The following is a 26,412-nucleotide window of genomic DNA, read 5'->3' on the forward strand; positions in this document are numbered from 1 at the left end:
AATCACTCCTCTTGTTGCTGTTACACAGAATATATGCAACGCACACAACGCTCCCGGCTGAGAGAGATGAGAAAGGAGAGAGGCGGGCGAGGAGAGGGCAGCGGTCCCACAAACTTTCCCCAAGACGCGCTGACCTTTCTCACGGTCAATGCTTCTTATTCTCAGAGGTGACGAAGGCCCATCTGTGGTCCAAATATTTCCCCTCTTCAAACCCTTCACCGGCTTCCTGTTCTCTCCTGGATTAAGTACAGGCTCTTCCTTGGCATCCCTGCCTGTCTCAGTACCTTTCCGGACACAAGCCCCATAGACTCCAGGCCACCCTGGGCTCTGCATTGTTCAGGAAATGTGTCCAATTTGTGCTTGTACCTCTTTCTCTGGAAACATCCTCCATGAGACCACCTGCATTTATCCAAGTCCTGCCCACATTTCAAAAAGCATTTCTTTCTTTTTGAAAAAAAAATTACGTTACAAAATACTAATATACTAATACATAGCTCTTAAGAAAATATACCTCAACAAAAATAAGAAATTTTTTTTTTTTACAGATTTTTACAAATCATAAAAATATCATCTGTGCTCTCTGACCACAGGCACTCAACTCTGTGATTAACACCCATCCCCTATCCTACAGCTACCTCCTCAAGTGTCTGGATTCATCCACCCTTCCAGCCCACGGGGACCTCCGATCCATTGGCCCTCCCACCTTACAGTGAACGCCCTCCCCTGTGCCCTCTCTCCCCTCCCTACCGGCTCAAGGCCATGGTCTGCTGTTGTAATGGTGCCCTGGCACCCTCCTCTCACTCTGCTGTTCTCAGTTGGCAAAACCCTAATGCTGATGAACGCAGCTCTTCGCCTGTTCCACACCTGCATCATGCAGCTGGACCTGGTTAGAGAAATATGTAACCATGTACGTTGATTTCACTTTAAATTCGGGGCCATGAGCTCCAGTGGGTCCTCAGGGCTGCCTTTCTATCCTGCTACAGGCCCCGAGCTGCTACTCTTTCACTCTCCTAGAAGATTCTACCCAGGCCATCTCCTCTCTCTCAAACCTCCAACACCTCCTCTTTCCTCACTCTCAACTGATGGCCTTGCTTCTTACTTCCCTAAGAAAGTAGCATAAGAGAGAGAGAGAGAGAGAGAGAGAGAGAGAGAGAGAGAGAGAGAATGTGTCACCTCCCACATCAACCCACTTTCCAGCATCTGCCACCCGCTTTCCTTCCTTTCTCTGTAATTGACCGTCTGTGCTCTTAGCTGAGGACAACCTGTCCTCTCTTGCTACTAAAGAACCTCACTCTAGCAACCCCCCTTCCCTAAATACACCTGTATTAATAATCTTTTCTTACTTTCTGTATTCTTGATGCTTTGGTATCTGGAGCCTTGCTGACTGGAATGAGACTGCCCCTCCCAGGGTAGTCAGTTCTTAGAGACCCCAAAGAACCACTGAGGAGCATGACTTTCCTATGCAAACTAACCAACCCAAAGCCCACACTCCCAGCTACTTCTTCCATCTGGCTCTTACACTTCAGAAGGCGATCTTCCTCTGACCTGATCATCCCAGGGACAGGAACCTAGACACCTGGAGATAGGCCCTTTACCCCAGAGCCCTCCAAAAATATTCCAACTGGCCAATCCTCAGCCAGATGAGCTGAATTCCCTGCCTTGGTCACTCCTTCTCCCAAAAACCACAATGAAGACTCATGCCCATGCTTTCCCTCCTCCTGCCAACTAACTGACCCAGGTGCTTCCCCCAATGGCCCTGCATGGCATGGCAGGCCTCTTCCTCTTGGAACTGTGAGTAACAAACTTTCTTGTTAATAGCAATCATCTCCTGATCTGTGGTCTTCACCATACCTGAGTAAAATAATCATATTATCGTACATTTTAGAACAATACTGCACGTCATCAGCTCCCCTCCTGGGCTGGTTCATTCCTAGCAGCTTACACAGCCTCCAAATCTCCCATTTGCCTTACAGATGTCCTCTCACTTTCTGCTCCTGCTTACAGCAAAGAGCTGTCTACACCTGGTGCCTCTGATTCCTCTCTCCAGTTTTCTCTTAAACCTGCTCAGCTTGGCTTTCCCCCCATCATTCCATGGCAAGTGCATTTGTCAAGGTCAGAGACAACTCTTCCTTCTAAATCCAATGGTCAAGTCTCAGTCCTCATCATGTGCACTCTACTAGCTGCATTTGATACAGTGGATCATTCCCTTGTCTTGGGAGCAAGATCTCCACTAGCCATCCAGGACCCCATATATGCTTGGCTGTCTTCCCAGATTCTCTTTTCAATCTCTTCTGCTGCTGGCTCTCCCTTTTCTCCCCTATATTCAAGGTAGGAGGACTCCAGGGCAGAGCCCTCAGATCTTTTCTCCATCTATACTCACTCCTTGGTGATCTCATGGCTTTCAATAACATTTATATTCCAATAGCTTCCCAATTTACACTCCAGCCTAAATCCCTCCTCTAAACTTTAGACTGGTATATCCAATTGCCTACTCAATGTCTCCATTATGTCTAAGAGATCTTCAGACACAGCTGAAATAGAATTTTTAATCTTCCTTCTGCTCAAACCTGTCCCACCCAGTCTTTCCTATATTAGGTGATGTCAACTCCAAATGCTGAGGTAAAAACCTTGGTACCTGCCTTGGTGCCAACTGGTCAGAAAATATATATATCTTCAAAATATATCTGACATCTGATGACCTCTTGACATCTTCACCACCGTCAGAATACTGCCTGCATTACAACAGCCTCTAAACTGACTTCTGCTTCCACCCTTACTCTCCTTCAGCCAACTCTAAACACAGCATGATCTACTGAAACATGAATCAGTTCAGACTGTGCCTCTGCTGGAATGACTCTCCATTTCCTCCAGAGTAAAAGCCAAGGACTCACAATGGCCTACATGGCTCCACCTAGACAGTCTGTGTTCTTGGAGCTTCTCTGACCTCCTCTCCCTGACCTCTCTACTCCAGCCACATTTCTAGGTACACACTAAAATAAGTGAAAACAGGTATTCAGACACCAACTTGTACACACACGTTCATAGCACCATTATTCACAATGGCCAAAAGGTTTACACAACCCAAATGTGCACCAATGGATGAAAAGATAAACAAAACATAGTATATCCACACAAGGGAATATTATTCAGCCATTAAAAGGAAGAAAGTTCTGATACAGGCTACAACATGAATGAACCTCAAAAACATTATTCTGAGTGATAGAAGCCTGACACTATGAGTCATGTATTATATGATTTTATTTATATGAAATGTCCAGAACAGGCAAATCCACAGAGACAGAAAGCAGATTGGTGGTAGTCAGAGGCAGGGGAGAGGGGGTAGCAGGGAGTCACTGCTTCATGGGTATGGAGTTTCCATTTTGGGTGATAAATGCTCTGGGAGTAGATAGTGGTGATGGTTGCACAACCTTGAGAATGTACTTAATGCCACTGAGTTGTAGGTTTAAAATGGTAAATTGTATGTGTATGTTTCAAAATAAAAAATACTGAGCTGGTGATAACAATCTTCAAACTTGTTTTGATTGTCTTATTACATTATAAATGTGAAGTCAAATTTTCCAATCGCCAATAGAACAGAGGGCAGGGGATTGGAGAGGTGGTTCTAGCTCCATTCTTACCTTCCATTCATGGAGACAGATTCTTCCAGTACTCTGAAGATCAAGTCCCTAAATATTCCAAGTTTTAGCCCAAACACCATATATTTAATCTGGGGTGAAGAGCACAAGCACCATGGTCCTCACGCTAGGATGGATGGGGACATGTGGCCCCAGGGCTCAGGGAAAGCACACTAACCTAAATGTCCTCCCACATCTGGGCAGTCACCCAAACATCTGTAAACTGGGCAAGAGACTCTCCCCTGATGACCTAATAGGATTGTGGTCAGAGTCTGATGAGATAATGAACACAGATGTGCACCGTGGGTGACCATGTGCTCAACACATGTGCGTTGTTACTGAGAACTTGAAAGAAAAGTGAGGGATGAAGAATGGTGGGATGCTGGGGGTGGGGTGGGGCGGTGGACAGGGAGGGAGAAGGGGGTGAAGATCCTGGCATATGGTGTTGCCTCACTCTCGGGTCTAGAGTGAGACGAGCAGAGATGTTCTAGGAGGAAAGAAAAGTACAGCGTGGCGTAGAGGTGGGAATCCTGGCGTGAGTACTGGAGACAGGTGTGTAACACCCTAGGGAACAGAGCGGGGCAGTCAGAGAAGTGCCTGTGCAGCCTGCAGTGACAGGATGGGGCACGCCTGACCCGCAGATGGCCCCACCCAACCCAAGGCCATCTCTCAGTTCCAGGACTGAGCGCAGAGTCCGTGCCTGTGCATGAAGAATCCAAGACATGGGTGAGATCCCACCTCCCCACGGCACCAGCACGTGTTCAGTTCTGGACACCTTCTCATTTGCAAGGAGAGAGTCTGAGTTGGGATCAAGTGTGTCACTTATCTGTGCACTTGTTCATCTGGTCACTGTGAAACAACGGAGGACGCCTTTGTTAGACTAAGTCCCAGGCACTTGATGATATAAAAACACAGACTGCTATCCTAGTGCGCAGGCAAACACGATTTTTTTTTTGTTTCTTGGTAAAAAATGATCTCTGGTTGAAGTCATGGTGCCCTCTGTTATATGCTGGTGAGCAAGGCTGTGGGAGAAGGAAGGGCAGGCGTCACTGGTGGAGGGGAAAGGAGCTAGAAAATGGAGAACTGGGTGATGTGCTGTCCTCAGAATGAAGCCCCCATTGGGAAGGGTCTTCCCTCCGCCTCTGTTCAGTGACAGCTCCTACCAGGGTGCGTGCGTGTCACCATGTGGCTGGCTGTCTTTGTTATCACTCAGAGTTTCTGGGCCGAGGTGTCTGCCTTTGTTTTGCCCCACCCACTTTTCACCTCCTGCTGCTCTTGTAGGTCCCAGCCCCCTGTTTCTGGTGGCCACATCTCCAAATTCATGTGAGGCTGATTGTTCATGAGCCAGGGGCCCCAGGCTCACCCTGTTTTCTCTTCTCATGATTCCAGCAGGCCTCCCTTGTTGGGACTTGCTACCTTTCTCTGACCTCAAACTCAAACATGTGCCATTTTCCTTGGTCCCAGCCCTGCTTCAGCTAATGCTGTGGCCTCTTTGCTGAGCACCTTCTAAAGTCAAGGCCCCATTTGTAGAAAAAACATATAAAACTCAACGCCATCCCTGCTGTCTTGGATGACTTTCTGCAAACTGTGTTCTCAGGGTATAATGCGCTGAGTATTTTGATGGGGCTGTCTACTTCTTCAGCAATAGAAAGCTTGGTTAATCAAAATGCACTCATTTCAGTGTACTTGGTCACAACATTGTGCACCACGAATCCTTTTACACCATCTCCTAATCAACAGAACACGCAACTGATGTGGATGTCGCCTTCCTCAATCACTCTCCGGCACAGACACTGACGACACTGACATGCTCATGGGACCAAAAGACAGGCTGGGGAGGGGGAGGACAGCAGGTAGGCACCACCTCACCCAGGCCAGCAATGCCCTGAACTGAGCAAATGGATGCCTCTGGTGCCACGCTGGGACAATTCAGAATTATTCCTAAGCCTCAAAGCAGCTCTACTTGGTAGATATTCTTAGCCCCACCCTCCAGCTGAGGAAACTGAGGCTAAGGGTTAAGGGAACTGGCACATAAGTGTGGAGCGAGGGGCAGCAGGTGGTGTTTGACCCCACACCCTCCTAAGTATCCTGCAGCCTCCCGAACGAAATCACCGAAAATTGTCAGCAGTTATGAGCTTCACACTGGGCAGAATAAGTGGTCCCGCTCTGAAGATTTCTGGGAACTTGCAGCTGCTAAACACTAAAAATACAATTTGGGGGAAGGAGTTGGCCAGCTTGCATAGAATTCTCAACTGGCACAGTACAGTAATTTAATGCTCAGAGTTCTATTTGCCTCCGTGATACATATAAACACCAAAAGGGTAAGTTCCGCTGCCTTTTTAAAAATCCAGTGCTGGCTCCAGCACACAAATATCTCACAAGAAAATAGGACCCAGAGGCAGGAGCTTCGCCTGTTAAATGGAGGTAGCACTTTCCCTTTTGTTACTGAAAAGATAATTCACGCGGAAACAACAACTTCCTCCATCGGGAAGTGAACGGTCCGGGTATTAAGAGCATTTCCCCATGGAGGAAAAAGGAAATGCTCATCTCTCTCTGGGGGCTAATTTTTCACAGATACAGAAAACACCAGTGAGGACTGAAGCTGCCAGGCCCAAACGCACTTCCGCGGCCGGCTGATTTCATCTGGGCTGGTGTTAGTAAAACAAAGACCATAGAGAAACTCTCTAGTAAGATGCTTCCGAAAGGTAATTTTCTCAGCATAACACTAGGTTCTTTGTTAATCATATCTTCTTTGAGAAACTCATCTGCAAGTAATCTTTTGAAGACGATTTTTGTAAAAGCACAAAGTTTCTGAAGAAGTGGAAACACACTGAGCTATTATCAGCTATCGACGCTGTGTGTGTGTGTGTGTGCGTGTGCATGTGCGTGTGCGTGTGTGTGTGTCTGGTGAGCTATGGCATGCGATGAAACACATTTGGATGCATGTTTGGGAAAGAAAAAGAGAAAAGGTCTACAATAGAGGTCAGCAAACTGCATCACCTATTATTTTGTCTTCTTTTGTTTTTGAGAATAGTTTATTGATTTTTTTTTGAGAGAGAGGAAGGGAGAGGAAGAGGGAGAGCAAACCATCCGTGTGCTGCCTTCTGCACGCTCCCTACTGGGGATCGCGTCGAAACCCTGGCATGTGCCCTGACCGGGAGTCAAACCTGCAGTCTTTCGGTGCCTGGGAGGATGTCCAACCAACTGAACCACACTGGCCGGGGCTACACCACCTGTTTTTGTCCAGCCATACAGCTAGGAATGTTTGTGGGTTTTTTTACATTTATAATAAATTAAAAGATGGGAACACCCTTCCCCAACAAAAATTTAATTTTCCTCATTAGTGGACCTAAACTCCAAAAAATTGTATGCATTATCATTATATTTTGGATTTCATCAATAAAATACTTGTGGACATTTGTTTGGGCTCTTGTTTATAAATACCAAAATAGTGGCCGTGATTTCTGCCTTGGATCACAAATCCTAAAGTATTTACTATTTGGCTCTTTACAGAAAAATTTTGCCAAAACCCTAATGGGGAGCACAGAGTCCACAGGAACAGCTTGGTCCTGTGTGACTGGAAGGAAGGTAACTTTGAAAAGGACAGATGAGGGACTCAGGGGGAGAGAAAGGCTGGAAAGATGGATGAGCCTCCTTCCCACCTGTAAAGGCGGATGATCTCTCTGGGCTTCCAGGCTGATGTGAGAACAAATCTGACAAAGGCTTTGGGCCACATCCCTGAAAATGGTGTCAGGCTAGTGAAACATACATTCTTCTATAAAGAAAGGAAGGGAACTGAGACCTGTGTGTGGTGGACAATTTTTCAGAGAAAGTTTCAGGACATCCTATATAAATGCAGGCACCATGGGATAAAATATAATTAAAAATAAGTAAGTGAGACCAAGAGAACAAAGGGGAAGTGAGCAGGGTAAGATGATGTCAAGGGTGAGCTCAGTGTACAAAATGCTCACTTAGTAAAGGTGGGCCACAAATTCAGCTCTATGCTTTCTGCACACAGAACCACTGGAATGCTCTGTAGTGTCTAAAAGATTTTTTTCTGTTATTGTTAATTCTCACCCGAGGATGTTTTTTCCATTGATTTTTAGAGAGAGTAGAAGGGAAAGAGGGAGAGGGAGAGAGAGAGAGAGAGAAACATGGATGTGAGAGAGACACATTGATTGGTTGCCTCTTGAACATCCCTGGTCCGGGGCCAGGGATTGATCCTGCAACCCAGGTACGTGCCCTTGACCAGGGATCAAACCCTTTGGTACACGGGCCAATGCTCTAACCACTGAACAACACCGGCCAGGTAAAAAGATTTTTTAAAATAGAAGTATAGCTACTTGGCTATGAAGACCCAAAAGCAATTTCTCTGCTGAGTAACTGGGAACAGTCTCCTTGCAATACAACTTCAGTAATACAACGAGCTTCATAGATCTGTTTCGAAAGTTACTCCCTAGCACTGGTTCATAGCATTTACCCAAGGATAAGATGAGAACAATTGTTCCCAAGGCCAAAATGAGGTCAATGTCTTCTGATGGCCTCACTTATATAAGGGCTAGGTTAGTAGAAAAATAGATCTAAGAAAACAGTCAAATAAAATAATACTATATTTTGAAATGTATGGGTGGCTTCTCTATCCTGGCTTTGCTGTTTCATTCAGAGGAGTTGCAGCTTTGAGATAGGTTAAGACTGTCAGAGCTGGGAGGATGAGAGCAAAGATGTTAATTTTCGGTTGTGATTATAAAACCAAATTTTGAAGCTAACTTCTGAAACAGTCTTGAAGCCGGGATTTCAAGTGCGCAAGCCATGCCCTGGAGAGAAGTGTTTTTTAAATTCTGATCCTCCCTTGAAATATCAAGGACAGCAGCCAGGCAAAGCCAGAAGATGGAGGTGGTGACATGGCCAGCCCTGGGTCTTGGCGTTGGCTCACCTTAGGATCACCTGGGGAGCTTTAAAAAATTTACCTGTGCTCGGTCTCATTCCCAGGCACTCTGATTCAATTGGTCTACATTCATATTTGATTCAAATGTGCAACCAGGGTTGAGAACCACTGACAGGTGGGGTGTTTCCAATCCCCAAAGGAGGCTAATCCTTCCTGCCTTAGGGGAAAAATCTGAAGAGAGAGTGGAGGAGGGGAGACAGACCTGTGAGAAGGCCTCTTTCTGAGGGACTGTTAACCTAGTCCTGCTGTTCAGGGTGCAATTCAGGGTGTGGAGAGAGAAATTCTGAGACTAGATTGAGGCTAGGATGGCAATCGAGATGCTGCTGTGCTTGCTGCCTAGGACTCTACAGAGGGAGAATGTCTTACAGGGGGCACAGGCTGAGGGGCAGAAATGGTAGCATGATGCTCAGGCAAAGAGAAGACCCAAGATAGTGCTCCTAGTACCCACTGCCAGCTCCTGGCATGCAGGAAATCTCATCATTCCTGCATTCCCCAGGGAAGGGGTGAACAGGCTGGATCACAAGAGGAGTCAGGACCAGAGGGAACAGAATGGGTGGATATTGCACCCCAAGTTCAGGACCAAGGACATCAGCAGAGAATACAGAAGGAATAAAACTCTGAAGATGGGGAGGTGTGAGATAAATCAGCAGGGGCCAGGGAGGTTCCAGAGGACAGTCTGCAGCCCACACACCTCTCCCCATCTCCAAGGTACAGTGCCAACTTCTCCTGGCTCCTCGGTGCTATTCAAGAGGGGAGCCTGGAGAAAGAGACCTTTCAAGGTGGACGGGATGCCCTTACAAAGAACAGCCTGTTTAATCCTAATTTTGCTGAGCAATTGACTTCAAAGAGATGGAGTTTTAAATTGGAAGAAACTGAGTTACCTTGAAATGACAAGATTCGTTTTCTTTTCTATCAACAGTGAAATGGGAGCTAGAGACCAAGTTGAATTCAAATATGGAAAAAAAAGAAGTCAACATTTTTTACATCTGACTTGCAACTACAAGTTAAAGCCTGCTATATGTTTTAGAATACTTAGAAGAATGAATGGGCTCTAAGACACAGGCAGAAACTAGGAGGGAAAAAGAACAAAGGATTCATATAAAGAAAACAAGTTTTCTGCAATTTTTGTGGCAATATGCCTCATGAGTCTTAAAAATGTACATTTTGGACCTAGAAATTCCATTGCTAGAAATATATCCTAGAGAATGATAATGATTTCTGCCTCTGAGAATGTTAGATTATATCATTTGGGCAACTCTACAGCTGAAAACAATGAAAGAAACTGGATAAAAATTGTAAACTCAATAAGTCCATTAAAAATGAACAAAATGTAAATGATTGAGTTGATATCTGGCTGACACTGGAACAAAGAGAGAGAAGCTCAGCACTGGGTTTTCTTCTGCCCAGAGATAAGAACCAGTCCAGAGAGGGAGGTGAGAGGCTGAGCTCTCTTTTTAAATTGCATTTCTGGAAACCTCAGAAGACCAGAGAGTCAAAAATTGGACTTCAGTGCCTACCAATGACAAGCAACCTAATAAGCCACCCTCCTTTTTTATCTAGGATACTGAGAGGCTGTCCCTAAAGCTAACTCTCCCCTTGAAATCTGCCTGCCCCCCCACAGGCTGCAGGTCTGCTTAATTTCACCTGGGGTAGCCCAGAGAATCTCAAATCTTTGATTTTAATGAAGGGATCAAGGCTGCTAGCACTCCTGTGCTCCTGACAAAAGTAAACAAAAGTTCTTAGGGGAGGTATATAATATCCTAGGCTTCAAATTCATTCAATAAATAAGTTTTCAAATATGATCTCTAGCACATAATCGAAGGTTATCAGAACATCAGGAGTCAAGATATCAAAAGTCAGACCTGTGGAAATGACAACTGGCACATAACCTCCAGATATTAGAGCTATCAGACACTAATTGCAAAATATTTGTTTACTATGTTTGAGGGGATAAAAAGCAAGCTTAAAATTTTCATCAGAAAAATATAAACTACAAAAAGTGACACAGAAGGTTTGAAAAAGAAAAAAAGAAAAATCTGGAATTGAAAAGTTGAGTAAAATTAAGAGCTCACTAGGTGGTTTAATAGCAGATTAGACACAGCTGAAGAGAGTATTATTGAAATGGAAGATAGGTAGGTCAGAATAAACTTCCCAGAATGAAGCACAGAGAGATGAAAAGACGAAAAATACAGAAAGGAGAGTAGGTGATATAGAGAATACAATAAGTTCTGACATAGGTTTGTGAGATATCAGGGAGGAGAAACAGGGCAGAAGCAATATCTGAAGAGGTAATGGGTTGAGAATGTCCCAGAACTACAGAAATACATCAGCCTATAGATTCAAGAAGCCAAACAAATGTCAAGCAGGTGGTTGTATGTTAAAACATAGTATTACTTGAGCAAGGTCAGTATATAGCTGGAAAAGTCACATATTTTTTTCCAGATGCTTCCATGGGCGTTCTACCAAGATTTCCCTCTAAACCTTTTGTTGTTGTTGTCCCAGGAGACTCATGTGACAGGATGGAATTCTTTTCCCCAAAAATTCTTCCAAAGGTGTGGCATGTCCTGATCCCTTTCGTGGGCGTGGCACATACTGAGCTGGGATAGCAGAAAAGAGCTTTTTCTAACAACCCAAGGAGAAAAACGAAATGCTCTTTTAGTATAACAAGACACATACTAAGTCTTATAACATAATATAATAAGATCTATATTAACATCTTTTCTTGGGTCTTGTAGATGCTTGACCAAGGAGCTCATGAAAAACTTCCTTCTATCCCCTCTTCAACCTACATGGGTCTAAAAGTCTCTGGAATTCCACTCAGGACTCAAATCAACCAAGGAGGAGTGGATGCCCAGGATGGGCAACCAAGTCCACGCAGACTTGGAGTTTGGGAGACTTATTGGAATAAAAACAAGAGTACATTGAGCATGAAATGTGCTGCTGCTGACCTCCCAGAGATAAGGGCGTGAGGAAGGGGTTACACACAGAGGCCACATGGGTACGAGGGTCCAGAAGCTGGCGAGGGACTTTATGTAGAACCCCCAGAAGTATAGAAGCAAAGTTGTTTCTCCTTTGCTTCCCGGCTCAGTGAAATAAATTGCAAGTATAGTCAGTTGCTTCCTTAGAAGACTAATCAGTTACTAATGACATGGAGATATAACACATGTAAATAAGCAGTACTCTACAAGAACGAGACTTCTGCTGCTGTTGTTTTTTTCCTTACTGAAATCATTCCTTTCGAAATGTCTGCTCACAGTGACACCATCTGGCTCTGCCTCAAAATGTCATCCAATGCCTGAAATGTCTTCTCTCACCTCCCTCCAAGGGCAAAGGCAATAGCCTTTCAGAGGTCACTCCCATGCTCACTTCAAGGCATCCCCAACACCTGTTGGATCCCAAACTCCTAGGCAACATTCAAGGCTCACTGAGATTGGCCCCTTCCCAGCTTCCCACATTTCTTTTTATTCCCCTCTGTGAATCTTCCACTCCTCACTCAAATGCCAAGAGCATCTGTGTGTTTTCCCTGTGTTCAGGCCATGCCCTGCTATCTCCTATTCAATCCTTATATTTTATGGGGTTAGCTTAAGCCCAGCTGCCTCCAGAAATGCTTTGACTAGCTCAGCACAGTGGCTTTCCACCCCCAGAGTGCCTGTTGTCTGCAGCACTCCTTTGGCAGGGGTATTGTTTTGTTTTTCATTCTTCCTGTGTCTCCCACCCCTACCTCCAGGCTCCAGAACTGGAGAAATGGCCATCTGTATCTTTCCCGGGCTGTGGGCACTGTACACATAGCCTTCAGTGATGGGAGAGCATGGGTGCCATGAATCAGCAGTAGAGCACACTTCATCCATTAGTGGAAAGGATGACTGCATTGTCTCCCTGCCATCCACACTCATCGGATTGGGTCCAAAGGAGAAGAATAATTTGTCACGGGGGGCTTTAAGAGGAGCCAGGAGGAGATGAGATATTAAGAACAGCTTTGAATCATGATGTATTGGGAGCAGCTGGATTGGAGGAAAGAGCTTGGCAGAGATGGAGCTGGGAGCTCAGGCACAAGGCTGGCCTTTGGACAGACTGGGCTGTGCGTGGTAGCCCTGCTGGTTCAGTGTGTAGAAGATGGGGCTCCAAACGTTTTCCAGTGAGGAGGCCAGAAAAATCCAAGTTCAGGGTCGGAGTCAAGTACAGACCCATAGGGAAGAGTCGCAGAGTGAAAATCAGAGCAGAGGTGTATTCCCAGAAGGCTAACTGAGCAGCTGTGGTTTTGGCTGGTGTTTATGAGCCCTGGATGCTTCTTCTCACCTGTGCACTATAAGGAGCCTCTGCTGCCAGCTTGAGGGGCAGTGATGTCTGGGACAGTACATTTGCTGCTTTGCCACCAACATCATCATCACAGAGGTTTAGAAAGTGCTTGTTAAGTCCTTGTTTTAAGCATTTACATACATTCTTTCACTCATTCTCCCAGCAACTACGAGGGAGGTACTATTAATGTCCCCAATTTAAAGATGAGGAAACTGAGGCACAAAAGAGATAAATCATTTTCCCAGCATCAAATCAACAGAAAGTAGTATAGCCAAGACCTGAACCCAGGCTCTCTCAGACGAGACCTGGAGAGCTTTCTCCCCACCTGACCTCTCCACCAGTTTGCCTCACTTTTGGTGGGTGCTGGCCCTTGCCTCAGGGAGACCAACATTATTAGGACTGGTCCACAAAGCCTAAATGGGTCTGGTCCCCCTGGCACAAGCACTCCTTCAGGAAGACTATCCCTGCTCCACCTCAACTCCAGCACCTCTCTGTTCTGGAATCAGAGACTGTGTATCTTCCTAGATCCTCTAGCCTGCATTCCTCCTTCTTCAGCTAGGCCCACTGCCTCCTATTTTCTCTCTAAAACATGAGCCCGGTGGGTGTCACAGCCTGCACTCTGAGCCCTGTGTGGTCAGGGCACTGGGAGGAGGGGGGTCCCAGGTGCTTAGGGGGAGCCCAGGGCAGTGTGTTACTCGAATCTCAGATAATGACATCTGTGTCAGAGTGTTCCCAACACCACCCCAGGTTTGGTCATCAACTAGGAAGATTCATAGGATTCAGCATATTGTCATACTCAGGGCGATGATTTATTACAGCAAAAGGATCTCAAGAAAAATCAGCAAAGGGCAGGTGCACAGAACAAAGCTGGAGAAGCCAGGCACAAGCTTTCGAGATGCTCTCCCCGTGGAGTCACACGGCACATGCTTAACTCTCAGCAATGGTTGTGACAAAATGTGTGACATGGCATCTACTAGGAAGGCTCATCAGGGACTTAGTAACCCTGATTTTTATTGGGAGGGGGAATCACGGAGACACCCTCTGTTTAGCAGGGACCAAAATTCCATTCTCCCAGAAGGAAAGCAGGCATTTTGCATAAACCATATTGCTTGTTCCAACAGTTTAGGCACAGAGAGCCACTCTTTCAGAAATCCAAGTTCCTAGATGCCAACCAAGGGCCAACTTTGTAAGCAGGCCTTTCTAAAGACAAGCACGTAGGCCTGCTAGGTTGACTCTTTTCTGTACCCGATCCTAAACAGACAATATAACACCCTAACAGACCATCTTTCCCTTCCATTTGTGTCAGAGTCCACACTTTCTAAGTTTGCCTATTTTATTAGAGCCTCATCATAAGTTTGCAGAAGAAACAGGCAGGAGTTGGTTCTCAGTCACTGAGAAAATGATTAGGAAAGCTGGACCCTAAGGCCAGCAAGGCTCCACCTTCCTGACACAGAAAAGAGGGAGACCCTGCCCATGGCACAGGGCTGAATGAACATAGATAATCCCTGTGAGAAAAGGCATAAGAAAAGGTTGCCATCCTTGTCATTTGGGAATAGAGTGAGACAGGAATGTATCTCCACCCTCAAGGAAACAAAATAATAAACAGAGCTCCCAGTGTCCATGAATTTGGGTCCTTAAAAGTCATTGTGTACAACTCATTTCTTTATTTGAAAAATATGGAAAACAATTAGCTTCAGCCCCTACTGTTTAGAAAAGACTAGAAAATGGGTAATGAAAGCCATTACGTGAGATGGTTTTTATTGTGCTTCTTTTACCATTAGAAAATTGCATTCATTATCCATGGAAACAGTGACAGTCTCTCCTCCATCAGCTTGGGTTTCTCTCCTGATGCAGGCTGCAGCCAAACCCAGTTTTAAATTTGAGACAGAATTTAAGGAGAAAAGCAAAGACAAAAGTCAAATCCTTGGCTCCTCTACTGTTTAAAGGCAGGAAAATTTACCCAAAGGTGGACAGGTGGACCCAGGAGAGGGTTTCTGAGAGGAAGACAGTGCTCGCACATGAAGTAAGGACAGTGCCCTGTCTACTGGTACCACAACCGGAGTTGCCTCACTTCTGAACTGGGGAGACCGCGAGCAGCCACCACTGACAGACAGCTTCTTCTATGGTGGTCTGAGGCCCTGAGCTCCACATATATTTGCGATCCCATCTGATTCTCACAGCGATACTTTCAGACGAGCAATAGCAACTGCTTTTGAGACTCATGAACACTGCAACACTGAAGTTCGAGAAGTTGGGTGCCTGGCTCTAACACAGCAAAGAAAATGCTCGACTCTCAGCACGGTGAGTCAATCAGCAGTTGGCATTCAGAAAATCTGCTTCTAACATAAGTCACAAGGAAACATAAGGAAAACTGTCTGTCTCGTCTTGGGCTCTGGGCATGGAAAAAAAAAAGTGCCCCCTGAAAATTCATAATGACTTGCCTATAATGGAGTTTGAGATTTTAATTTACATTAGCTGCATAGTCAGAAAACAAGCAGGCTAGAAATTTACATGAAAGGTAGTTCCCACTTGTGACACCTAGAAAAGACTGGCAAAAGCAAATGTGCAAAACCCCACTGGAGAGACCTAATTCAACCCAGGCCCAGACAAAACAGAACTCCAACCTAGAAGCTCCACTGAAGGTGAGCTCATAATCTAAAAATTACAAACATACGAAGAAACGATCCACCATGAGTGAGAGTCAGCAAACACAATAGGGTTAGAACCCCCAAGAACTTGAGGTAATCAGATAGCATGAGATAAAAATGTTCAAAATGATTAAAAACATAAAAATAAGGTCCTATGAAAACTAAATGAGTAGATCGAAAAGTAACCAAACCAAACTTCTAGTAATAAAAAATAGTCTTTGAAAGTTAAAACGCAGCAGGCAGCTCAAATAGCAGATTATTCAAAGCCGAAAAAAGAAATAGCATGAACAAAGGCCTATATTAATGAAATTGCCCTATGAGCATATAAAGAGATGGAAAATATAAAAAAGAGATTAAGAGATTAAAGTTGGGTCCTGCCATGCAAACACCAGCCAGCAAGCTATTGGAGCCTGGGCAATTTCTCCCTGTTGCCAACAATACTGCAAATTACTGAATTGCTACATTGAAATACAGCTTTATAATTTACAAATCAAGCTTTTGAGGTTAATTCATATAATCTGTTTGATCCTCAAAAAAAAATCCATGTCATGGAGGTGCAGGTATTAAATTACTTATCTTAGCGACGAAGAAATGGAAACTCTGAAAGATTTAGGGAACTTGCACATACAGCCTATCAAAGAGGAAGCTGAAAATCAAAGGGAATCTTCAAAAGGGTCTTCCCCTCTTGGTGAATATTTCTCAGTGAAAGAGATGCTGTCTTTGTCATTCTGGGCTGCTGTAACAAAATACTACAGACCGGGTAGCTTATAAACAACAGAAACTTATTTCTCACAGTTCTGAAGGCTGGAATTCTAAAATCTGGGTGCCAGCATGGTCCAAGGAGGACCATCTTCCAGGCTGCCAACTTCACTGTGTCCTCGTATGGTGGAAAAAGAAAGAGCTCTTTCAGGCTCTTTTATAAGGACATCAGTCTCATTCATGAGGGCCCTGCCTTCATTACTTAATCACCTCCCAAAGGCCCCCTTTCCTATCACATTGGGCATTAGGATTTCAACATAGCAAACTGGTTAGGACACTCACATTTTGACCCTAGCAAATGCCGGCTGGGATGCTAATGGAGGAAACTTGAGTTTCCACAGGGTGAAGTTAACAATAGCCTCAGGGCCAGAGCCACAAATCATTTTTCCCTCCTTGGCTTTGAGAGCTACCTCTCTATCTGCTTAGGCAGAATCAGCCTGCACCTGAGGAAGATGAAGGACAGGCAGGACCGGGTGGCTTGCACAGAGGTAAATTGCTGGCTGCAGCCAGTTCTCAGAATGAACTCCTATGACCCTGGACTTCATCATTTTGGGTGGTAGGGAGACAATGCACCATTCATTTCCTTCCTATTTTAGGAGGAAATACACTGGATGGCAACTATGTCAGGGCCAATTTCACAGACAAGGCACAGGATGAGAAACATTCTCAACCATGGGTTGAAACCATAACTCATCCCTGGGTTACTGAAACTCTTGGACCAAAGGACAAAGAAGAATGAAATTCTTTTGGACCGGAGGCTTTCTTTTTAAAAGTCAAGCATTTCGTGCACCCCACCAACTAAAACAAACTGCTCAGGCGTCTTGTTCCTGAGAAACGCTCCTACGACAAACAGGCTTGATTTCCACATTCCAATAGCTCAAATTTATAAGTTACTGGGATTCAACACCTCTGCCAGGTGGGAATCTTAATGTGGCTTTGGATTCATTAACGTTGGCAGGAGTCTGGGTAAATCTGCTTGCGAAATATCTGCACATATTTTAATTCTCAAAAGGGCAAGGAAAGTAGAATACAGGCCTGTGTATCCTGCTTCAGCGACATCCTTGACAATTTCCATAACCTCCTAAGGTTATCATTATCTTTTATTAGGGAAGACTGGCCTCTCCCTAGTTACAGAGCGTCAGCGGCGAAGGGAAGCGATGCTGCCTCCTGGGGCCTGAGCAAGCTTTGCCCCCGCCCCTCTCAGACATGTATTGCTTTCCGCCTTACACTGCAGTTACTCACCTATGTGGTCTAGTTCTCCTGCTCTAAAGATTTGCTCATGTTTCAGTCCTTCTGCGTATCATCCACAGTATTTAGCACATTGTCTTTCATGTAGTAAGCATCTTATAAATATTTGTTGGGTAGCAAATGAATTGAATGGGCCTGATTAGGACACGCTTTCTTCAGTAATTCTTCTGCCTAAAGAAGTCTTCTCTGAAAAGCACCTCCATGCGTATTCATGAGAGAGCAGCTATCATTCATGTAGAAATGATGTACAAGTCAGTAAGTGGTCATATTTATAATTAAGTTGTCCTTTCCGTTCAGATTTCTGGCTTGATCCCATTGGGTTCTCAGAAAGAATTCATAGGAAGGTGCTCCAGCTCAGATCTCATGTTGTCGGGTGTTGAAAAAGAGCAGAACAGTGACCAGGTTACACAGGTAAAAGGGGGTTGTGAATGGGAACTGGGTGGGGACAAGAGATGGAAGAATTAATTCTCTCTCCATACCACCTGGTAGCAAGTGGCCACTGCTTCTTTAGCTTAACACTGTGTGGTGGCTTAAGAATCTAGGGTGGACAAGGGCAGAGTAGGGATTCAAAACAGGAAAGGTGGATCTAATGCAACTATTGATGGTAACTGGACTCACGTTAATAAAGAAAATGGTCCCTTGGTGAGTGGTGCCATCATGGGCAGTTCAACCCTCTCCTTCTGGTTTGTGAGTTATAACTCTGTCACACTCATATGACTGAACAGATAACTTCTACTTCTAGGAAACTGGCCCAGAAATATATCTGCACAGTGAAACATAAATATGCATTTAAGGTGATTAACTGTTGCATTAGTCATAATAGAAAAAAAAAAAACCAAACAGGAATAATCTAGTGTGCATCAATAGGTCCTGATTAAAATCTTGCACAGGGCAGATGGACTCCTGTCTGTGGTGTGCACCACTATAAGCCCAGGACCTAGAATACTGCATGACACACAGAAGGTGCTCAATAAATATTGGTTTATGAGATGAACAGGATGGCAGCCAACTATTAAGAAGACTGAGGTAGAACTAAATTCCAGATATGGATATGTGCCTTTGGTGTATTAAGTGAAAAAAAATAGGTTGCAGAACAATATGAAAGGTGTACTCTGAATTTGGCACAAATGTTATTGAAAACAAGTTTGTTGAATTTATGTAGAATTGGAGTCATGTCTGTTTATGAGCATATGCAATGCACGCGCACACAAACACATATTGGTAAACCTAAAGAAAAGGGTCTGGAAAGCTAGATACCCAGCTGTTCAAAGGAAGGGAGTAAGATGAGGAACTCTTGGCTTATATCATTCTCAATGGGTTGAATTTTTTTGCAAGAAACATATTTCAATTTTTATAATTCAAATAACATTTTAAAAATTTCAGCCTCCAAGAACAATGCCCCATCCCTGCATGCAATGGGCCCAGCACAGTAGCTTGCCCAAAGGGCAATCAGTACCCACGGCTGGCCCTGAGCTGCCTTCTCTCACCCCTCCCGTAGTACGTGAGGAGCGGGAAGGAGAAATGAGATGCGGGTCAGCTCCTGAGCTCAGAGAAAGGGCAGGGAAGAGACCGTGGAAACCCTTCATAAAATGAGGGTTAATTTGATAGCAGAGAACCTGTTCTGGCAGCCACGTTACAAAAAAAAAGGAGGCTGATAAGGGCGATTGATCATTTTATTTCATCACTTCAAGGGCCTAGAAAGATCTTTCACAGGCACTGAACTCGCTCTCAAGTTTAAAAGCCTTTAAATCAGTTTTATTGGGTTAATTGATGATGTCTTTTGTGCACTTTTGCTCTGCAATCTGTCATGTCCTATCAGGTGGACTGGAAAGCTCAAAGTAGAGTTCTTGGTCCTTCCTCCCCGCTGAAAACCCGAACAGAGGGAATGAAGCTGCCCTCCGCGGGCCGCGGCCGAGCGACAGGAGGCTGGGCCATCCCTCACGGAGGGGCAGCATGCTGGGGACAGCATTGGTGAGCTCGGGCTTCCAGGGGTCCCCGTGCACTCAGGAAAATGTGACTGGGCAGGAGACCGTAGTGAGGACTTTCTCTTTCCTCTGAAATATATTTTCTTCTTCCTTTTAAATATCTTTAACCACTTTATGTTCTGAGTACAAAATTATCACTGTTTATTCATTTAACAGCTGAGCCCTGACTTTAATGGTCACCTGATGATAGATAGATGGATAGATAGATAGATAGATAGATGATAGATAGATAGATAGATAGATAGATAGATGATAGATAGATAGATAGATAGATAGATAGATAGATGATAGATAGATAGATAGATTTATAGATAGAAAAATAGATGGATGATAGATGATAGATGATAGATAGATAGATAGATAGATAGATAGATAGATAGATAGATATAGATAGACCAATAGATAGGATAGATAGATGATAGATAGATGATAGAGGATAGATGATAGATGACAGATAGATGATAGATAGATGATAGATGATAGACAGATGATAGATGATGATGATAGATAGATAGATGATAGATAGATAGATAGATAGATAGATAGATAGATGATAGATAGATTTATAGATAGAAAAATAGATGGATGATAGATGATAGATAGATAGATGATAGATAGATGATAGATGATAGATAGATAGATAGATAGATAGATAGATAGATGATAGATAGATAGATAGATAGATGATAGATAGATAAATGATAGATGATAGATAGATAGATAGATAGATAGATAGATAGATAGATAGATAGATAGATAGATAGATAGATAGATAGATGGATGACAGACTGGAGATATAGATAGAAGTTTCCCAGGGCTGCTGTAACAAATTACCACAAGCCGGTGGCTTACATCACACATTTAGCCTCTCATAATTCTGTAGGTCAGAAGTTCTTCCAAAGGCTCCAGGGAAGAATCTGTCCTTGCTTCTTCCAGCTTCTAGTGGCCCCAGGAGCTCCTAGGCCTGTGACTGCAGAACTCCAATCCCACCCCTTTCCTCTGTGTCTGTGACTTCTCCTCTTCTGTCTCTTCTAAGGACATTAGCCATTGGACTTAGGGCCCAGCCAGATAATCCAGGATGGTCTCATCTCAGGGTCCTCAACCCAATCGCATCTTCAGGGAACCACTCCCCTTTTCGCACAAGGTCACAATCACAGGTTCTGGGGTCAGAATGTGGACATATCTTTTGAGTGGTCACCATTCAATCCTCTACACTATGCTAGGCTCTGAGGATACAATATACATAACCACACTTCTCCCCATGGAAGAGTCAGCGTGTGGTACATGTACTCAGGTAACCGTGACACAGCGCAGTGGGAAATCTGCAGGTGGACGGAAACCACACTCCTGAAGCCGAGCAGCCGATTTAGAGGAAACGACACAGGGGAGGGGCGTTTGGACTGAGCCTCAAAGAACAAATAGGCCCCACCAGGCAGACAGATGCAGCGGGCTGAGAAAGGGCATCCAGACAGCAGAGGCCGTGGGCTCATGGAGGAGGGACGTGCATGGTGCGTTAGGGCATGCACAGAAATCCAAGGGAACAGGAGCTCAGGGCCCGTGTGTGGGTGCCTCGGGGAAGGAGGAACCAGGAGATGGGATTGATTGTGGGGGGTCAATATGAAGGTTCTTCTTTTTCCAAGTTCACCTGTGCCAAGCACTTGCCATCACTCAATTTTTAGCCACCTTAGACTTCTCTGTACCTGTGGTCTCCCCATTACACAGAAGCTCCTCAAGGCTGAAGGCCTGTTTCTTTGTACTCCTGAGCAATGGACAGTGTCCAGGCCACAGCTGCGTCCAGGGCCTAGGCTCCGTGTCAGGCCACTCCAGCTGCTCCTGGAGAAAGGTGAGGCCCAGATGTAGGAGGCTCCCAAAAGCAGAGTGTTGGGTGTAATCAGAAACCTGGGTGAACACGTCTGCTGATGACGCAAGTCTCTGGGAAAAAGAGTTACAGGAGCAGCGACTAGAGGTGATAAACAATCTCTCCTGATCTTTGGTCTTTAAATCTTTGATAGCCCAACTAGACTGACTGTTAAAACAGTCAGTTGAGTCATAAAGTGAATTGTTAGACTGAATTCATTGATTTTTATTACTAAATGAGCACCGATAATGGCCTGCCTGGGTGTTCTCTGCACAAGGCTTCAGTGGTAACAGGACACAAAGTCAAAAATTTCCACTGTTGAAAATTAAGTGCATTTACTTCTACAAATTAAATTGCCTTGGGAAATCAGCCTCAGGTTTGGAAATACTCAGTGTTTAACAACTAATATTCCAGTTGCTAAAACACCCTGTGGGTCTTGACACGTGGCCCAGAAATGACATCTATCATCTTGATAGGCAGATAAAAGTAATCATGACCACAGCACTAAGAGGTTCACAGGAGCCCAGCACGTTTCCAACACAGATGCTCAATGCAAACTCTAGAGACAAAGACAGTGTGGTCATTATCAGGCCATATGTTAGAAGGAAGCATCACAAAGAGGGATGACTCCCTGTTTGCACAATCATCTGTTGACAGCAGACTGTAATGGTCCCCAAGCAGAATTTTGATATACTTTTACTTCACAGGTAAAAATACATAGAAATGAAAGGACGTGTAGTAGATTTTTCTCAACTGCTCTTCCCTTCCATACAGATCTAACCTCGTGTGCTCGTCTGTCAGGGAGCGTGAGCCGGGGTAACATTTCAGAACAAAGAGACAAAGGAACAAGCATAGCATGAGCCTGGCTCAGATGTCAGCCAGCATCTGGCTAGACCTCCTCATGCCACATGTTCAACAGGTGGCACGGCGGATGAAAACGCAGAAGAAAATAAACATTTGTGATCATTCTAAAGCTTGGATTCAGGCAACCTACTGGCAGAACCTGGCAGAAAGATCTACTAAGCACATGTCAGTAGGGCTGGATGGAGACACACAACTGTGGCTTCCCTCTTGTTGGATGATAAAAAAGATACATGGCCCTTCTTTATCACCTTCCCACTGGCCTAAGGGCTCAGAAATGGAGAGAAACAGAAAACTGGGCAGCTTGGCTCCTACTACGCTGGGGAACAAGATACTGGACTTGTGCCTTCTCCTTTGGGACCCTGAAACTCCGGGAAAACACTAGACTGGGAATAAACTGGAAAGAATGTGACTCATGGTATCACAGCTCTCATAGGTGAGCAGGGAAAGGAGGAGGCAGCACTGAGACTGCGGGACTCAATATGCAAAACGCATACAACAAAACCCGAAACAGACATGCAAAAAGCAAACCTACAGAGCCTCCAAGCCTCCCAGGGACAGGGTAAAGAGATGATGCCACCTCGGCCCAGCAGAGATGCCTGGATGAAGTGTCCAGATGTATACCTGTGATCTGTGCGCATCTTCCTGCCCCCGGCAGTAAGGACAGAAAACAGGCTCCGACTGACAACTCAAGCCTGGGATAACCGACCGTCTTGCCCAGTGTCTCTCCAGAGGTGGGGAGTCTGTGCAAAGAGAATACCTTCCTGAAGTCTCCTGGAAAGAGTGTAGCTGTGAAATTATTTGCTCCAGGAACCAGAAATTTATTTTTTAAGTTTATCGTCATCAACTGCAAGATGCAAGAATACACAGTCTCGTGATCTTCCCTAATCTGTTTTTTAAGACATCATACTTCATATTTACTTCATGAATTCTGGCAGGGAAGATGGACGTATTTTTGTTCCCCTTCAGTTTAATAAATTCATGAGCTAGTCACTCGTATTACTAACTCATGTTGGTTCCTGCCTTAATTCCTTAGCTTTGCTTCCATGTGAGGACATTTAAGCCGTATGATGAAGATAAATTCCCTTAGGTAATTCAAATTTTTATTAAGAAACGTATTTCTAAATGTCTTGGTCAAGTGGTGGGTAAAAGAAACTTGAGCACTGACTGTTCCCCTCTCTACCACCGGGTGGTGGGTGGGATGGGGCACACTAGCCCCATCCGTCTGGAGGTGAAGAGTTTGGTGCTACCTTGGCCACAAGGGGGACACGCAGGTGCTGGAGCTACTAAGGTGCTGGAGCTTTTTCTGGGAGAAGCAGGAAACCCGTAAACAGGTGTAGCAAAGGACATATTCCCTTCCACGTGTTTTTTATTCCTTTCTTCCTCCCCACTTGGGAGTAGTGAGCTTTGGACAGGAGTGGACAGGGTTGTCTCTATAGCTTCAAGTTCTGCACGAGGCTCATCAGAGAGCAGACTGTCAGCAAAATAGGGACGAAGCCCCTGTGAGTGGAGCTGGCAGCCTCCTTGTGCTTGTAGCCTATGCGCAGGACTGGCTGAGGTGGATGCAGAAATTGATAATCTGTCAAGATTTGGTTTTTTAGATCCAGGCCATCTCAGGAGACATTTTCTGACCTGTGATGTTGAGCTTGGAAAGTTCTGACATCATTAATGCATTTAGACATATGTAAGTCTAAGAAAAGTGTTAATCAAAAAACTGTGCCAGCAATTTGTCTAGTCTCTCCCAGTGACAAGTCCACTCTTCTGCACGCTGCCCGGTGATGCTGGGGCAGGGAGTCCCCAAATGACATTTTCCAGGCCCTTTTGCCTGATTATATTCTGATTAAATTTCTGATTAGATTCTGATTAGATTAAGTCGTACAGATTATATGTGCCATAAAATTAGATTCTGCCAATGGGAGGTACCGCCAGGAGGCTTGAAGTCGGGAGAAGGAGACAAGATTCATTCCCTGTCTTCAGCTTGGGTCGACAGCTCTCAAGGGGTGAAGGAAGACAAGAGCTCCAACTCCAGGGAGGCTCAGAGTTCCTGGCACCACCTGCACTGAGACCCCAGGGGAACTGAGCACCTGCCGTTAGCACCCTCTCTGTCAACAATACCTGGCTTGGCTTCTGTGTTCTTGACCGGACCCACACTGACCTACTGCCTTTAGGAAATAGCCTAGAATTATGTGAGGTTTAAATCAGTCATATGGAAAATACTTAGACTAGGATCTGGCACATAGTAAACTCAAAAAGCTCAAAAGTCAAGTCACAAACTTGAAAAGCCCAAAAGTCAAGTCACACACAAAGCACTGACCATTGTCACTCCTATTGCTCAAGCTGCAACTGCTGTGAAATTATCATCTAGCTCTGCACCACCCAATACAGTAGCCATTAGCCACTCGTAGTTATGTACATATTAATATAAATTAATTAAAATGAAATAAATTGAAGAACGCACTGGTTACATCTGAAGTGCTTGTGTAGCCACATGGGGCTACAGCACTAGTCAGTGTGGATAGGAATATCCCACTGTTGGAGGCTCTGTTGGACAGTGCAGCTCTAGATCGCTGTGTCCCTGAGAATCAACAGGAGAGCTTGTAAAAAGCAAAATGCCTGTGCTCTTCCAAAAGGTGCTGATTTGGGGGGTCTGTGCAATCAGCGTTGGTAACAGTGCCCCTCAGGAGCTGCTGGATTCCCCAACCACAGTTGAAGAGCAACTGAGTTAGGAAATGGGGTATTTATTTCCTAACATCCCTCCTAAAAGTCTTTAAGTGTGTGTGTGTGTATTGTATAGACAAACACAAATACTATTAACTCATGATTAACCAGAGTAATAGAAATCAGTATTTTTGAGATGACTCCAACTCAGCACAAAACCTCAGTCAACCCAGGGGCTTACTGACTGTGCTGATGAGACATCAGGGGCCCAGGACTCTCCACCTTCCGACCAGGTAATCAGGAAAATGGATGACCAGAGCAACGTTGCCTGAGCCACAGACTTAATTCTTTGTTCCTGTTCACCTTTCTCATCACAAAGCTCATTGCTGACTAAATGCTTCTACTTTGATTATAACAAGTAACCTTTATTTTTCAACAAAAAGTTTGTTTTTATATGTATAGGTATGTACACTTCAAAAGCTTTTCCATTGGAAAGCCCAGGAGTCAAACGTAAACAACACTCTGATAACACTAAATTCCTGATTGCATAATTAGCATTGCAGGTGCTAAGGTGAATACACCTAAAATGCAGGAATTATTAATTTCCCAGTGGCGCTGTAACAGTGCACCCAACCTTCCCCTCTTCCAGGAGATGCTCAGGGAATGCACAACCGGCCACTGCTACTGAAGAGACTGCTCAATCCCTTTACGCAAAGACCCAGATAACAGATGCTCCTGAAACGCAGAGCAGGAAAGTCAGCTCTCGTAATGCACTTGTACACACCTCCCTACCGCCAGACAGGCCGGGTGCTCTGGAACCAGAGAAGGCGTCCGTCGCTCTCTCTGCCCTGACTGCTGGGTGGGCCATTTCAATCACTGACGCTTTATATTGCCATTTATATGTAACTTTACATTTCATTATACATTCAATCTTTTTTTTTTACATTTAATCATATGCCCATCGCTTAAGTCTTCTAGATCTGTTCTTCTACTGCAAGTCTCCCTACATTCTTTTCGGTAAGTAGGTGATTCTAAAGTCACCCATCCGTCTGCCCATTCAGTCAAACTATTCTTCCTCGCTGTGCGTGACAGTTATAATTCAGTAACTAATTTCACCAGGACTTCCCATTCTCCCCCTGAACCTACTGGAGTTATGAGGGAGATAGATTGCATTAACTGAACGCAATCCATGTCCTCCCTGCTTTGACCATGTTCTCCTGGGTACTTCCTGCCTCACTGACCATTAACTTGGTTGAGTGGCGTGAATGGGCCAGTGGCAGGTGACTAGAGGTGCTGCAGGCTGTATTCAAACAGGATCTTCAAGTCCCTGTGTTCAGTTGGGCTCTAAGTGCCCCCTCCAGGAGACCAGCATGTCCCACATGGGTACTACTCACTGGCCTGGGTGCCCAAGAGAAAACATGAATAAATACCCATCAACCCATAGCCTGAAGAAGAGTTGCTGGGTTTTCTCCAACAACCTGTAGATGACATGTGACATGAACAACAATGACCTTTGTTG

At 44.8% G+C, this 26,412-nt stretch overlaps 1 protein-coding gene across 1 annotated transcript in view; it reads right to left on the reverse strand.

Annotated features, from left to right (window-relative positions):
- Positions 1–26,412, reverse strand: part of GALNT17 (polypeptide N-acetylgalactosaminyltransferase 17) — a 390,020-nt gene that overhangs the window by 94,072 nt on the left and 269,536 nt on the right. The gene's annotated exons all lie outside the window — the stretch shown is intronic.

This window comes from Miniopterus schreibersii, assembly GCF_964146895.1.
Source record: "Miniopterus schreibersii genome assembly, chromosome: 3".
NCBI classification, from domain to species: domain Eukaryota; kingdom Metazoa; phylum Chordata; class Mammalia; order Chiroptera; family Miniopteridae; genus Miniopterus; species Miniopterus schreibersii.